The sequence below is a fragment of the Pleurodeles waltl genome, chromosome 5 (genome assembly GCF_031143425.1).
Source record: "Pleurodeles waltl isolate 20211129_DDA chromosome 5, aPleWal1.hap1.20221129, whole genome shotgun sequence".
Taxonomy (NCBI): domain Eukaryota; kingdom Metazoa; phylum Chordata; class Amphibia; order Caudata; family Salamandridae; genus Pleurodeles; species Pleurodeles waltl.
Genome location: NC_090444.1, coordinates 1,316,900,589 through 1,316,917,605, shown reverse-complemented (window position 1 = coordinate 1,316,917,605; position 17,017 = coordinate 1,316,900,589). Strand labels below are relative to the sequence as shown.

General features: G+C 48.4%; 1 protein-coding gene across 1 annotated transcript in view; it reads left to right on the top strand.

Annotated features, from left to right (window-relative positions):
• ZNF292 (zinc finger protein 292) overlaps positions 1 to 17,017 on the top strand; it is a 219,832-nt gene that overhangs the window by 194,450 nt on the left and 8,365 nt on the right. The gene's annotated exons all lie outside the window — the stretch shown is intronic.

The window sequence follows — 17,017 nt, the reverse complement described above, 5'->3', positions numbered from 1 at the left end:
TCAGAGTCACTGCCCTGACACTTGCAAGAACATGTCAAAAAGAACTCTGAAGGACAGGGAGAAGATCAGGCTTCATGAGAGGCAGAAAACATCATCCTCTTCGCTTCCCAGGCAGCCAACAAGCCAGTCTCAGGAGAGACAGGCTAGATCGACGTCAGCAGGTAGGAAGATACCTGTTTGTTCCTCGTCAACGTCGTCGCTGCCACCATCTCACCGTCATAGATCGCCGTCGACGGCGACCGGACCGACGTCGAAGGATACGACGTTGAGAGAACATGGCCACCACAGGGGCTTATCTCCGTCGACGGCAACCCACCGATCGACGGCAACCCACCGATCGACGTCGAGCCATCACCGGCATGCTCATTCGCCGCCGAAGGCCTCGCGGCCCTCGACGTCAAGAAGGGCGACGCCGAAATCGCCCCAACGGCGAGAGCGAGGGCATCCGCCGCCGACTGCCCACCGCTCAACGTCGAGGCACACGACGGTGAGCAGGTCGCGGTCCAGAGATCGCCGTTCGACGTCAGGACACTCCACGTCGAGGCACTCCACGTCGAGGCAAGAACCGGCGGCGCTCCCTTCGGCGTCATTGCGGCTGTCGACGTCGACGCAGGTTTTACCTGTCTTGCAGGGAGCAGAGCATCGGCTTCCTCCAGCGGATAAGACCACTCCATCTCCAGTGGTTTCCATAAGAAGTGGTTCATCTCGGTCGAGAGCGGCATCGTCGGGGCATGTCTCACCCATCAATTTGTCACCAAGATGGTTGGAGAGCCTTAATAGACCAACGGCCTCCCCGGACTCGCAGTATTCAAGGATGTACTCTCCTACTGCCTCTCTCCCGAGAACACCATCACCGACAACGCGGGCAGGACGGGCTCGTTCTGCTTCTCGCCAGCCAACCGTGAGGCCTGGCCGCTCTGCTACAGCATCTCGCAGCAGGTCACATTCCCAGCGACGATCTAGGTCAAGATCAAGACACAGAAGGTCGCCTTCATGGTCATCGTCAGGGTCATCTGTCAGACGTTACTCCCCCACCTTAACAGATTCTCCACCAGCTAGGGTTTCACTGGTGGACGACATCACTACTTTTAATGAGGTGCTTGTTAGGGGAGCACAGAAGCTAAATATAGAGGTTCCAGAACCATCAACCTCCTCATCAGTCATTTTTGAGACTCTACAGCATAGAACGGTTTCGAAAAAGCTACTGCCGCTAGTGCCTGGTCTGTTGCAACCAACCATGGACACCTTTTTAGCGCCAGCCACCCTCAAATCGGCTCCTGCTAGGATTTTGAAAAAATATAAAGCGCCTGAACAAGACCCTTTTATTTCTCAGAACGGATCCGCCGCCGGACTGAGTCATATTGGCCGCAGCCCGAAAAACTCACTCAGTAGCATCATCCTCCACTGTCCCACCGGACAAGGAGAGCAGACATCTAGACTCTCTGGGGAGAAAAATGTGCGGCACTGCGGCATCTATGATGGTCTCCAGCGTGTCTGCACTCCTAGGCAGATATGACCATTCTCTGTGAGACTCTCTGAACAGGTTCACAGAAAAGTTACCTAGAGAGGACAGGCAGGACTTCCAAGAGATCCTTCAGGAGGGATGTCTGGTCTCCAACCAGGTCATCAGCGCAGCAGCAGATGGGGCAGACTTAGCTGCACATGGGTACGCACATGGGATCTGTGCAAGAAGGTCTTCCTGGTTGAGACTGTCTGGATTAAAACAGGAAGCACAACAGCGTATCCTAAATCTTCCGTTCAACGGGAACTCGCTGTTTGGTACCCATACGGATGAAGAAATGGCGCGCATGAAGACGGAAATGGACACCATGAGTGCAGTAGGCCTGGAGAGGAAGAAGGACTTCAGTCGAAGGTATAGGCCTTATGACAGGCGCCCTTTCCAGCAGAGGGTTCAAACCCCTCACTGGTCCCAGAGGCCACAGCAGAGGCAAGGACGCCCGCTTTTCCAGTCTCGTAAGGCCACGAGGGAACGAGGGTCAAGTAGACCACAACAGTCCACACCCAAAGCGCCAGCTAAACAATGGGGACTCGCTTCCCTTAACACTGTGCACCACTCCGGTGGGGGGGAAGTATCACAGACTTTATTCACGAGTGGCGTGCTATAGCAAAAGACAAATGGGTGCTCAACATTGTTGAGAATGGCTACTCTCTTCTTTTCCAGCAACCTCCACCGCACTTGCCACCAGCCAAATGCAGTCCGTCTCACGTCAGCCTATTGCGCAAAGAGGCGCTCGCCCTTTTACGAAAGAAGGCAATAGAAAAAGTTCCACTCGCGCACAGAGGGAAGGGGGTTTACTCCCGTTATTTTCTGGTAGCGAAAAAAGGCAGAGAGGGCGTTTTCAGCCCAATTCTGGACTTACGGCTACTGAACAAGTACATAAAAAAGCAAAAGTTCAGGATGCTGGCTCTTCACCAGATTTTCCCTCAGCTACATCAGGGAGACTGGATGTGCTCCATCGACCTACAGGATGCATACTTTCACATCCCGATAGTTCCCAAGCATCGGAAATTCCTGCGCTTCCAGATAGCCTCACAGCACTATCAGTTCAAGGTGCTACCATTCGGCCTGAAATCTGCCCACGCGTTTTCTCGAAATGCGTGGCAGTGGTAGCGGCACATCTACGAAAACAAAGAATCTTCATTTACCCATACCTAGACGACTGGCTACTGAAAGCCTCCTCTCCGGAGCAGGCGAGAACCCATCGGGACATTGTGCTCAAGGTTTTCGAGTCTCTAGGTCTTCAAGTCAACTACCAAAAGTCCACCTTGACTCCAACGCAGAACCTCCACTACCTGGGAGCAATACTAAACACAGAGCTCCAAAGAGTGTATCCTTCGGAGGAACGACTATTATCAGTAAAGAAAAAGTGTCAAGACCTGTTAAAATCCGACGCACCCACGGCCCGTCAGGTGACATCTCTGCTGGGCTCCATGGCATCCTGCATTTTCATTGTCCCGAATGCCAGGCTACATATGAGACCCCTCCAAGAAGCGTTGGAAAACAACTGGAGCCAAAGGACAGGTCGCTGGGAGGACAGGGTGCGGCTGCCGATAGCAGCACGTCAGTCATTGCGATGGTGGATGCACAGACCTCACCTGTCAGTAGGGGCTCCGTTTCACCAGGTAATTCCATCCGACACTCTGGTAACGGATGCGTCTCTTCAGGGATGGGGGGCTCATCTAGGTCCCCTCCAAGCTCAGGGCCTGTGGTCCGACAACAAAAGGAAGTACCACATCAATCTGCTGGAGCTCATAGCGGTCCATCTGGCTCTCAAGTCTTTTGCTCCATCGATTCAGGGGAAATCTCTCCTAATACAAACGGACTATACAACCACAATGTATTATTTGAACAGACAAGGGGGAACGAGATCCCTACCCCTATCTCGGGAGTCCCAAACAATCTGGCATTGGCTCCTGGCCAGAGGAATGTCGCTTACAGCGGTTCACCTACCAGGTCAACAAAACGTGGAAGCAGATTTCCTGAGCAGACACCTAGAGGACGCCCACGATTGGGTCCTACACGGCGATGTCGTCGAAGACATCTTCGCTCAATGGGGTCGGCCTCAATTGGATCTCTTCGCAGACGAGGTAAACAAGAAATGCCCAGACTTCGTGTCCAGGTTCTACCGTCCGGGATCTCAAGGGAATGCCCTGTTGATCGACTGGTCAGGGATATTTCTCTACGCTTTTCCACCGATCCCCCTCATACCGGCAGTGATCAACAAACTTTACAGATCCAGCACCAGAATGATTCTCATAGCTCCACAATGGCCCTGTCAGTTCTGGTACACAGATCTCCTCAACCTATCGGAACAACCTCACAGGAGGCTGCCGTGCAGACCGGATCTTCTGAGCAGGATGGAGGGCAGGGTACTGCACCCCAACCTACCCTCTCTGAGCTTGACAGCATGGCTCCTGAATTCCTGCAGTATGGGCACCTAGGGCTCTCGCAGGAGTGCATGAACATCTTGAAGGAGTCCAGACGACCTTCCACGCGGCGTTCTTACACGTTTAAGTGGAAGAGGTTCTACATATGGTGCTGTCAGCAAGGTCAGAATCCCATACGGGCTCAGGAGGAGGTCATATTGTCTTACTTACTCCATCTGGCAAAATCCGGTCTGCAGGTATCATCTGTTAAGGTACATTTATCTGCCATTACAGCCTATCGTAAGTCACCTTCTCAGGAATCCTTCTTTACAAAACAAATAGTCAAGGATTTCTTGGAAGGTTTGAAAAAAGTTTTTCCGCCCATTCGGAAACCCTCCCCTCCATGGGAGCTGGACATAGTACTGTCAAAACTTATGGGCCCTCCTTTCGAACCTATACAAAAAGCCTCTTTGCAACACCTTACGTGGAAGACGGCTTTTTTGGTAGCCATTACTTCCGCAAGGAGGGTCAGTGAAATTCAGGCTTTGTCCTCCAAAGAACCGTACACAGTCTTTCACGACAATAGAGTAGTTCTGCGAACTCACCCATCATTCCTACCGAAGGTGGTGTCAGAATTCCACATCAATCAGACTATTTCTCTACCAACTTTCTTCCCCAATCCGGAGACTCCGGCAGAGAAAGCGTTGCACTCTCTAGATCTGAAAAGAGTGCTAAAATTTTACTTGGATAAAACAAAGTTGATTAGACATTCCAACCATTTGTTTATAAATTATGGTCATGTGAGAACGGGAGAGGCAGCATCTAAACGAACCATATCAAGATGGATAGTTTCTTGTATTGTTAATGCATACCAGTTGGCTAACATACAACTACTTGCTAGACCTAAAGCGCATTCCACAAGAGGAAAAGCAGCTACTGCTGCCCTCCTTAATAATGTTCCAATATCTGAAATTTGTAAGGCTGCTACATGGAAGTCTGTACATACATTTACTAGACATTACTGTTTGGACTCAGATGCAAGAGCAGACGCCCAAGTTGGGCAAGCCTCTCTGAGAAATTTGTTTGCATGATACATATCTATTCCTGCACTTCTATTGGACAGTCCACAGAGTCAAGGGATGGGCTTGCTAATCTATTCAATGTTTGACTATTGATGAGGATCCCCTGGAAGAGAAGGATAAGTTACTTACCTGTAAATCCTAGTTCTCTTCCAGGGGTATCCTCATCAAAGTCATAAACCACCCACCCTCCTCCCCGGACGCACGTCTCCTAGAAGTGCAGGACACACTATCTTTCGGATCGGCTACACAGCTTGTCACCGTAAAAAAGTACTGACCTAACTGTGAACCAACTGTCACCTCTCCTTCACCCCTGAGGCATGGTGGGATACTGGAGGTGCTCAGGGTCTTAAAGGCACGGTGCCAAAGTTTTTATGGTTCTCCTGTGTTAACCTGCATGCAGCCTATTGGCTAAGAATGCTCTAGTGTTTTTCAATGTCGTTTTTTATCTTTTTTCTCTGATGATTACTACTGCTGATTTCCCCAGGCTCAGTGGTGTGGTTTTGGTAGATATTTTTCTCTTATTGTAATTTTGAGAACAATTTGAAAAAAAGAAAAGAAAACTCCATAGAAATAAAGCATTTTAGCCTGTTTATGACTATAGTCTGAACTGCTGTTTTACACATGTATATATGAGTTTAGTATGAAAATTAGTCTACTAAAAATGCTATATATATTTTTCGTGCATATTTCATACTTTATATATGTGTATTTTATATATGCTCCGGGGTCCCCGCACAAGGGCGGGAATATTCAATGTTTGACTTTGATGAGGATACCCCTGGAAGAGAACTAGGATTTACAGGTAAGTAACTTATCCTTATTCTCTGATCACCATTTATTACATGCATCCTAACGGTAAACCTAAAGACTGCAGATTTTGCAGAACATTTGTGTAGAAAGCTGGCACTGTTTATACTATATTAAAATGAAACATAGTGCGCACAGAGTCTAGGGGTTCCCCAGATGCTTAACAGAGGCTAAAGTAGGTAATACTAATGTTCTCTTTGTGGTAGTGTTGTCGAGCAGTTAGGCTTATTAGAGGGTATTGCAAAGCATTTGTTGTACACACACAGGCCTCAATGGCTAACTCCAGGTCAGTGGTTTTAATATAGCAAAAATATATTTTGTTACTTTATTTCTAGAACCACAAGATTCAAGTCGCAGGTGAGTACATTTGCAAGTAAGTATCCAACATATGTATCAATACCACTTTTTTTGGCAAGTTATATGATTTGAATAAATAGCAAATAAATAGCAAATATTTGTTTTAAAACTTGACAGTGCAATTTTCATTAACAGTTCTAGGGGGGGAAGAAAAGACCTACAGTTCCAGTCCCCGGTGTTAGGATGTCCACAGTTTGGGGTTGAAGTTAACCCAAACACCCACCACCAGCAACACAGGGCCAGCTGGGTGCAGAGGTCAAAGTTGAGGTCGAATTAACATGGGCACCTATCAAGACTAGGGACACTTGAATTAGGCTTGCTTGCAGTTAAGTACCCACATCTCCGGAGGGCAGACCTGGGGTGTTTAGAGGAGCACCAGGGTGGGCCACAGGTCAGCACCAAACACACTCCTTCAGTGGCACTGCAGCTACCAGGTGTAAAAACAGCAGCAGGCTCCCAATGCTTTCCTATATGGGGGTCACAAAGATGCTGCAGGCGAAGTCCAGGGGGTTGGTTCCAGAAAAGCAACGTCTGGATAAGAAGGGGGGGCCGCTGCTGGACATTGCTGCACCAAAGGTCTGAATTCCCCAAGGCCAGGGCGCTGTGGATGCAGGGGAAAATGTTGGCGTCAAGAGTCTTTGTCCGGTTCTGTTGCGGTCAGGTGGGTCCTCTGGATTTGGACTGCAGGCAACGTCGTGTTGAACAGGTGGGGTTAACCCAGGGTAGACACTAGGTCAGAATCGCCTGGGGTCCAGCTCTAGTCGGTTCGGCCACATGGGGCGTGGGCGTCGGGTGCAGAATGGACCAAACAATCGGATTCGGGGCGGTTCTGGAGTCCTTTACTGGTGTTTCTTTCTGAACAGGGCCGCTGTCCACAGGAGATCTTGGTCCTCTGGGATGTAGGCAGTCCTCTTGAGGCTTTTAAGAGGTCGGTGGTCCTGAAGGATGTCGCCTTTTGGTTGCAGGGCATAAGAATCTGGAGCCTGTAGGGCTGGTTCAAGTTAGTTGGTGTCTTTATTCTTCCCTGCAGGCTTAGCAGTCCTTCTTTTCTTCTTTCTTCGTCTTGAGGTTGCCTGGAATCTGACAAGCTAGGTTCAGGAGAGCCGTTAAATCCAGGATTTTTGGGAGCGTTCTAGGGGTCTGGGTGCAGTGGCCAATGGCTGCTGTCCCTGAGGTGAGGGTGAATACACCCTGCCGATGTCCACTCCTTTTGGGGATGGGGCTACAGACCTATCCCTACTGGTCCCTGTCCTGAAGACCAAGATGGAGAATTTTGCAAGGGGGGGGGTGGGTCTCTTCAGCTCTGGACACCTTAGGGTTGGTCCCAGCTGAAGTGCTCACTCCTCTTTGTTTTCCCTAATTTTCCAGTCGAACTTGCCTTGTCGAGGGGGCTGGCATCTCTACTAGCTGGAGTGCCCTGCTGCACTGTAACAAGAGGACTGAGTCTTTGAGGCTCACCACCAGGTGTTACAGTTCCTGCAGGGGGGAGGTATGAAGCACCTCCACCCAGTGCAGGCTTTGTTTCTGGCTCCAGAGAGCACAAAGGCTCTCACCCCATGTGGTCAGAAACTTGCATGGCTGCATGGATTTTGAGTTCTACCTCAGCCCAAGCTGAGAACTCCTGATTATTCCCCAGCAAGCATTCCACTCGGATTGCAGAAGAGACTTCTACCTGTTTCAGGCCAGTAACTCCTCCTCATTCTAAGGTCACCATAGTCATGGGGGCGGACCTTAGTCACGTTATCAGTATTGGTAACTGGATATGTTTGTCCAGCCAAATACTGTTCTGGGGAAACCAGTTTCTCTCAACATGGGAACACTGGCACCTGTATCTCCCAGGGCTTCTGCCTTTGTCCCATTTATCAAGAGGTGATGCCTGTAGTTTTGCATGTTAGAGGGCCAGACTACAGGTGTGGCAACATCTACCCCACCCTCAGAGGCTAAAGTAGTTTCAGTGTGGATCCTGATTTGCTCTAGGCACACAGTTGATCCCACCTGGAGATTGGCTATACCAGCACTAACTGGAGCAGTGCTAGGGGGAATCTTTTTGGGACAGGCCAAGTCTCCGGTTTGGTGTCCATGCTGGTTACAGTTGTGGCACAAGGCCTTTTTGGGATCAAAGTTTTTACCCTTGTACTCAAGTGAGTACTGTGAAGGGGCTCGGGGCACACCCTCCTGTGCAAGTTTTTGGGGCCCTTGTGAAGACTTTGTTTTTGTCCTTAGATGTCTCACCACCCATCCCCTGGGGAGGCTTTGTACCCCCTTTCTTTTGGTCACCCAGGTGGAAGTCTTGGTCACCCTAGTCTTGACCCAATGGTCTGCCTTCTTTCCCAACTCTTGGGGAGAAATTGGACCTAGGTCTTCCAGAGAGTGATGCAACTTTTCATTGAAGCAGTTTTCACTGTGTAGTCTACAAAATCAAATCAGGACTGTCTTGAGGTTTTGTGATCCCCCCCCTGAATCTAATGATATACTCCTCAGTGATGCATCCAAAGCCCTCTCTCAGGGTAGCCTTCATGTGGTCATAGAATTCAGCATCTGCACCAGTGAGTGTGAGGAGCCTATCCCTACATTTGCCACTAAACAGTTCCCAAGCGAGAGCTCCCCATTGAGATTTGTTTCATTTTCTGGTTGCACAAGCTCTCTCAAAAGCTGTGAACCACTGTGTGATATCATTACCTTCTTCATATTTAGAGACGATCACTTTGGGGATTTTTAGGACATCAGAATGCTCTCTGACCCTATTTAAATTTCTGCCACTATTAATGAGTGCTAAGTCCATTTCTGCTCTCTCCCTCTCTGTAGATAGGAGCTTTTGCTCCAAAGCTAATCTTTTGGCCATCCTTGCTAAAAGGGGGTCTTCTTCATTGAGGCTGCCCTCAATGTTCCCAGAGGAACTGGACTCTCCTGTGGAAGATCCAGATCCTGTGAGCACTATCTGGAGACAGGGGCCTTTGGGACCTGATCTCCCTAGTTAGGTGAGGAGGCAAGAGTTCAACCTCCTCATCTCTAACATCTTCCCTATCTTGGGGGAGGTCTTCCTCCTCAGCAGGGTGGTCCCTTGTATACTCTGCTAAGGGCTCTTGGAGCTTGACCTTGGTAGGGTTGGACCCTGTTTTAATCCCTTTCTGTCTGCAGAGGGTCCCTAACTTTCCCATCCCCAGATGGAGGTAAGGGGTGAGATTGAGCTCCATAACCATTTCCTCTGAGCTGCTCATTATGTTACTAAAGTTGGGGATTACTTTTAGGAACTAGAAACTACTTCTAGTTACTAACCCCTAACTTAAAATAACTTTTACGTCTAAAAGCAAATGCTAAAGGGAACTTAACCAAGGCCCTAGCAGCACTTTTAAAAATTTGAAAAAAAAAATTCAAATTCAAAAAATCTGTTCATAAAGGCAATTTTGGAATTTAGTCATGTGATCAAGTATTGGCTGAGTAGTCCAGCAAATGCAAAGTGTTAGACCCCACTGCTGATCCACCAATATAGGAAACTGGCTCTGTATCTACTATATCAAAATGAGATAGTGTGCACAGTCGAGGGGTTCCCCAAAGGCTTAACAAAGGCTAAAGTAGATGATACTAGCGCTCTCTTTTGTGGTAGTGTGGTTGAACAGTTAGGCTTATCAGAGGGTAGTGCAAAGCATTTGGTTTTTATATAGAAAAAATATATTTTGTTACTTTATTTCTGGAAACACAAGATTTAGGTTTCTGAGAAGTACATTTGCAAGTAAGTATCCAACATATGTATCAATACCACTTTGTTTCAATTTTGGCAAGTTATATGGTTTTTCGAATAAATGCAAATATCTGTTTTAAAAGTTGCCAATATAACTTTCAGAAACAGTTCTGGAGGGCAAGTAAAGTTAGCACAGTTTAAAGGTAAATAGAAGACTTACAGTTCCAATCTCCGGGTGTTAGGATGTCCAGAGGAACACCCACCACCAGCAACACGGGGTCGGCCGGGTGCAGAGGTCAAAGTTGAGGTTGATTTAACATGGGCTACTATGGAGACTGGGGGCAGAGGTCAAAGTTGAGGTTGATTTAACATGGGCTACTATGGAGACTGGGGGTACTCAAAATTAGGCCTGCTTTCATGTAAATACCAGCGTCTTTGGAGGGCAGACCTGGGTGTTTAGAGGAGCACCAGGGGGTTTGGCCGGGGATCACAGGTTGGCACCAAACACACACCCTCAGCGGTATAGGGTGCAAACACAGCATCTGGCTGCCATTGCTGTCCTATATGGGGGCCCATGGGATCACAAAGATGCAGACAAAGTCTAGGGGGTCGGTTGTGGAAAACCAAAGTCTGGACAAGGAGGAGGGCCGCCTGCTGGACGTTGCCGCACTGAAGGTCTGATTCCCCAAGGCTCCTGGTCCTACAAGATGCATCGCCTTTTGGTTGCAGGACTTCAGAAGCTGGAGCCAAGTCACTTGGTGTCTTCTGACTTCTCAGCTTTTTTTCTTTGTTCTTCTTGAGGTCGCCAGGAATCTGAAGAACTAGGTTTAGGGGAGCCCTTAAATCCTGGTGTTAGGGGGGTTACAGGGTGCAGTAGCCAATGACTACACCCTTCCGGTGTCCACTCCCTTTGGTGATGGGGAGATAGACCTAACCCTATTGGTCCCTGTCCTCCATACCAAGATAGAGGATTTTGCAAGGAAGGGGTCACTTCAGCTCTGGACATCTTAGCGGTGGTCCCAGCTGAAGTGGTCACTCCTCCTTGTTTTCCCTAATTTTCCCACTGGACTTCCCGCCAAAAGTGGGGCTTTGTCTGGGGGTGCGGACATCTCCACTATCTGGAGTGCCTAAGCCTGAGCCTTTGAGGCTCACCTCCAGGTGTTACAGTTCCTGCAGAGGGGGAGGGATATGAAGCACCTCCACCCAGTGCAGGCTTTGTTTCTGGCCACAAAGAGCACAAAGGCTTTCACCCCATGTGGTCAGAAAGTAGTCTGGAAGTGGCAGGCTGGCACAGACTGGTCAGTTCTGCACTAGACATTTGGCTAAAATACAGGGGGCATCTCTAATATGCCCCGGGGGGCAATTTTTCCATAAATCCAACACTGGCATCAGTGTGGGTTTATTGTGCTGGCAGGTTTGATACCAAGTTTCCCAGACTTCAGTGAAACCATTATGGAGCTTGGAGTTCATAATGACAAACTCCCATCCCATATACTTTATATGGCCACACTGCATTTACAATGTCTAAGAATGGACTTAGACACTGCAGGGGCATATTACTCATACAGCAGTGCCCTCACCTGAGGCACAGTGCACCTTGCCTTAGGGCTATGAGTCGTGCTAGAGGGGTGACTTACCTATGCCTCAGGCAGTGGTTTATGGGCATGGCATCCTGAGAGGGGTGCCATTTTGACTTTGTCTCCCCACCCGTATACTCTAACTGTAATGGCTGTGTGCATGTTCTTTGTGAGGGTCCTCCAGGGTGGTATAATACATACTGCAGCCTTTGGGGACCTTCCCTGGCCACAGGGCCCTTGGTACCATGGGTACCTTTTACAAGGGACTTAACTGTGTGCCACGGGTGTGCCAATTGTGGAAGCAATGGTACATTTTAAGGGAAAGAACACTGGTGCTGTGGCCTGGTTAGCAGGATCCCAGCACACTCTGTCATGTCAGCATCAGTATCAGGAAAAAAGAGGAGGGTAACCATGCCAAAAAGGGCACTTTCCTACAATTTGTTTATACAGAGGTGTTCATGAGGGAAGCAAGTCTTCTGTTACAGAAATCACAGGATCCTACTGCCTAATGAAGAATTTAATCCCTCTACAACACTCAGGAAAAGGACCTATAAAGTCCTTACATTCAAGAAAAGAGACATCCCTATAATGTTTTTTGTGGGGGAACAGCCACCTGCTTCGAAAGAGTTAGTTATCTAAATAAAAATCCAGAACAATGGAAAAGCACCCTGTCACTCTATGCAGTCACTCTGGATGCTTGTTTAAAAATTCCATTTGCATAAAACCAAAGATTTTAGAAAATCCGACCTGCTCGTCATAGCTTTCGGACATCCACATAAAGGAAAAGCCATCTCTAATATGAGAATAGTTCATTGGATAGCAGCCGCTATAACTTAGTCACCCAAAGCAGGAAAACCGTTCCAAAGTACAGTTAACGTGCACTCCACTATAAATGTTGAAATCATTTTTTTTATTACCCGCTGTCCACTGTAGTGCTAGAAATAGTTTTAATGTGGCAATTATTCTTATTTTGACATGTGAATCTATGTAAGATCCAGTACTGGAGAAGAAAAAAGTAACCTGCAATGGTGGTTCACCTATATTCTCATCTTTCACAGATTCACATGCAACACATCCTCCTTCCAGCTAGAGACTCACCTAAATGTACAATCCTTTAGTCTACTGTGTATGTGTTATTTCAAAAGTGCAAACCTTGCCAAAGGGCAGCAGAGTACTAAACAGGGTCCAAGACTAGCATAAAGTCAACAAAGAATGGGAGAGGTGGCTGGTCTGCAGACTGTTAATGCTTGTGATAGTGTTCTTTAAAGAGTTGGGTCTTCAACTGTGTCCTAAATAACAGCAGTGATGGAGTTGTCGTGATAGATGGGGGCATTTTGTTCCAGATCCTAGATGAATAAATGGAAAAGGCTACTGCCTTGATGATTGTTTTTTTTTTATTTTTTTTGTCTGCAGTCTGATTCCCTGGCTTCAGGTATGTCAGGAACCACCAGAGATGGTAAGCTTCTCTGCAGGATAACTAGGGGTTCGACTGTAATGACTTTGTAAAATATACAGCTGGTTTTGCTAATGGTGCAAGCCCGAAACGGGAACCAGAGGAGTTCATCAGCATGGGGGTTATTTAGATAAGGTATGTTGCAGCATGTAAGATTCTCTAAAGTCTGGAGTCTGGGAGGCTATGGAGCAGGACATTACACCATGCATATGCGAGGATGAGCCCTTGAACAGCAGTTCTAAAGCTGCTTTTTGTAAGAAACGAGCTACAATATCTAGGGATGCTGGTCTATGCAGGGTGTGGTCTTCAGTCTGCTTCATCCTCATTGGCTGAAGCTTGGTTATTTTTAAATGTGGTCCAGTAAACTACTCAAGTGCGAATGTTTAGAGCTTCTGGGCCTTAACATATTAAGCTGTTAATGTAATGTTACCTTGTGACTCCCAGCTCGGTGACTGCTTGTGAAAGATGACCTTACTGGAGAACCACTATTACAAGTAACTTTTTTATTTTTTGTCCAACTATTATATACAAAAAAAATATAATTGCCTTATTGGGAAGCCAAGGATGGGAAGTTGCTACACCACCATTGTAAAGAAATGTTCCCATTGATGAAATCTGCATACAGCAGTGTTTTGATTTTGAATTAGGAACTACGTCCATGTGAGTGAAGACTTTTAGTGTAATTTCTTTGGCTAATTCATAATTTATTTGTGTTTTTTGTGTTTTTTTTTTTTTTTTTTTTTTTTTGTGTTTGTCTAGGAATGCTGGGTTTAAACCATTTGGCACCTGTCACTGTGCCATGTCAGTCACTGATCCCCATCCCGTTTGCCTCTGGTGCCTCGAGTGCAACCGTGTCTTCAAGTCGTGCTCAGACTGCCGGGCCATGGTGGGAGCAGTCTCTAAAGCAGCTTGCGGCCGGACATGTGCGACTCCGAGAAGGTTTTAGTTCCTTCGAGAAGGAGTTAGTGGGACCGATCTCAGAGGCCCATGTCCTCTTCGTCCCATTGGAGGTCCTTGGACACTCAGGAAAGAGGCATAAGAAGTCATCCAAGAGGACTTCACCATGTATATCGGCCGACGAGACAAGGGAGGAACATCGGCATTCCCAGCACAGTCCTGCAGAGCCGCTAGCCAGTTCCACTCCATGCTTCCCACTTTTCCCAGGAGCTGAATCGACACACACTCAAAGGAGTTCTAAGTGGCCAGGCACAGCATATTCGAGCGGGCAGACCCCACTGGAGCGTCTTCGGGCCCTGTGGGGTCGGAAGAGGCTCCAACCGGATCCACGCTGGTGGCTTCGGCCTTGACTCCGGGGGAGTCTAATCAATGGGAGTCTGGATCCAGACTGGCGCTAGTCGAACCCAAGTGACCTTCTCCGGCGCCTGTCACAAGGCCTGTGCTCCCGGCGCCTGTCACAAGGCCACTTTTCACAGCACCAGCCCCATTATTATATGCGTTGGTCAGGAGCCACACAATGCAGATTACGGTGCCCACAGGTGCCAGATCATTGACTGATTGCTTGTTTGGCGAGCAGGCAGACTCAGTGCTGGAGCGCTTTAAGGAGATTCTGGTTACGGCCAAGTCCTATGCCCTGCCTTTTCAATCCTTTTCTCCTCCTCCTATTCTACCAACATTCAAATGGCTGGCGGATGATCATTTGCCACTACTCCAATAGTTAGTTATGACTCTCTTGGCCAAAAGAGCCATAGAAGGGGTCCCAGTATCAGAAGTAGGCAGTGATTGTTATTCCCGCTACTTTCTGATACCAAAAAAAGAGCAAGGGTCTTCGCCCTGTTCTAGACCTAAAGACAGTAAATCTCTTCCTCAAGAACACGTTCAACATGCTCACGTTGGCTCAGGTATTGTCTGCCCTAGAACTAAAAGACTGGTTTGTAGTGTTGGACTTGCAGGGTGCATATTTTCATATCCCCATCCTGCTGGCCCACAGATGTTACCTGCGGTTCAAGGTGGGCCACAAACACTTTCAGTTCACCATGCTGCCATTTGGCCTTACCAGCGGCCCTCAGGTGTTCACCAAGGCAATGGCTCATCTTCTTAGGTCCGGGGGTTTCAGTCTTTCCCCTATCTCGACAACTGGCTGTTGAAGGCGGGCTTACCCAAGGATGTCTCCCACCTCCAGACTACAGCAAACCTCCTCTATTCGCTAGAGTTCACGATAAACATGTCAAAGTCACACCTGACTCCCTCTCAGACACTTTCATAGGAGCTCTTCTGGACACAGTGCAGTTTTGGGCTAATCCTCCAGAGCAGCAAGTCCAGGATATTCAGGCTCTGATGAGGTTTCATCCTCTGTCATGGTTTTCTGTGAGAATGACTCTGAAGCTCCTGGGCCTCATGGCCTCCTGCATCCTGCAGGTCCAAAATGCCAGATGGCATATAGGGGCTCTGTAGTGGGACCTGAAGTTCTGGCGGGAACTGCAAAAGACTTGCAGTGGTGGTTGTTGAATCCAGATTGGGTCAAGGCAGATCCCTCTCACTTCCCCAACCAGATCCCACAGTAGTGACAGATGCGTCACTCCTGGGATGAGGCAGCCACATTGCAGAAGCGTAGATCAGAGGCCTCGGGTCTGCGAAGGAGTACGGGCTCCACCTCAACCTTTTGGAGCTCCGGGCTATCCAACTTGAATTGAAAGCATTCCTTCCCTCTCTCAAAGGGACAGTGGTGCAGGTGTTCACCAACACCACCGCCATGTGGTACTGCAACAAGCAGGACGGAGTGGGGTCATATACCCTTTGTCAGGAGGCTCTTTGTCTCTGGACATGGCTGGAACGCCAGGGCATTTCTCTGGTTGTTCAACATCTGGCGGGCTCTCTGAACGTCAGGGCAGACTAACTCAGCCGTCGATGTATAGTCGATCACAAATGCAGTTTCCATCCAGAGGTGGCGCAAGGTTTCTTTCAACAGTGGGGAGAGCCTTGGTTAGATCTGTTTTCCTCCGCAGAGAATGCGCAATTTTAGCTGTTTTGCGCCCTGGAGTTTCCAAGGCGGCACTCACTGAGCAACGCTTTTCATCACAAGTGGAGCTCAGGCCTCCTGTACGTCTTCCCGCCAATACCACTACTGCCCAGAGTTCTGAAGATCAGGCAAGACCGGGCCCAAGTAACCCTGGTGGCGCCGGACTTGGCACGAAGAGTCTGGTATCCCGAGCTATTGAGCATGGCCATCGATCCTCAGATCAGACTGCCCCTTTGGAAGGATAATCTGTCCCAGCAACCGGGGATGGTCAGCCACCCAAACCTATCCAGTCTCTGCCTCCTCGCATGGAGCTTGAGTGGCGGCAGTTGTAGCTTTTGACCTTCCGCCCGAAGTCTGTAATGTAATGTTGGCAGCCAGGCGTCCCTCCACCAAAACGGTATACGCCTGTTGTTAAAATACATTTGTGGCATGGTGTATCAACAAGTCTGTTGATCCCCCTCTCTGCACCTCTCTGAGGTACTTATTTTTATTCTCTCTTGCCCAGCAGGGCTCTTCTCTGGGCACCCTCAAGGGATATTTGTCTGCCATCTCTGCCTTTTTAAGGCTACCTGACCAACCTTCCCTGTTCAAATCTCTCATTGTTGGGAGGTTTCTGAAAGGCCTCACACATATGTTTACTCCTATCCTGTTCATAATGCCCCAGTGGGATTTGAACTTTGTCCCGCTTACCTCGTGTGCTCCTTTTAAGCCACTCCACAACTGTCCTCTACGGCTCTTGACCCTTAAAACTGTCTTCCTGATTGCCATCACGTCTGCTCACAGAGTGAGTGAGCTTCAAGCTCTATCTTCAAAGCCACTATTCCTAGCAGTACAAGGTGGTGCTTCGTACCAGGGCCTCCTTCCTTCCCACAGTGGTGACACCTTTTCACATAGGCCAGTCAGCCACCTTGCCTATTTTTTTACGCACCCTCACATCCCTCTTCTGAGGAGGAGAGACTCCACTGTGTGGATCCAAAAAGAGCATTGGGGTTCTACCTAAATTGTACCAAAGATTTCCGGACCGACGATCAACTCTTTGTGGGTTATGTGGGTGTGAAGAAAGGAAGAGTGGTGCAGAAGAGGACCATCTTGTGATGGGTAGTCTTCTGCATCAAGATGTGGTAAGCTTTGACGAAAAAGCAACCCCTGAGGGTTTGCGTGCTCATTCAACCAGAGCAACTGCTGCTTCCACAGTGT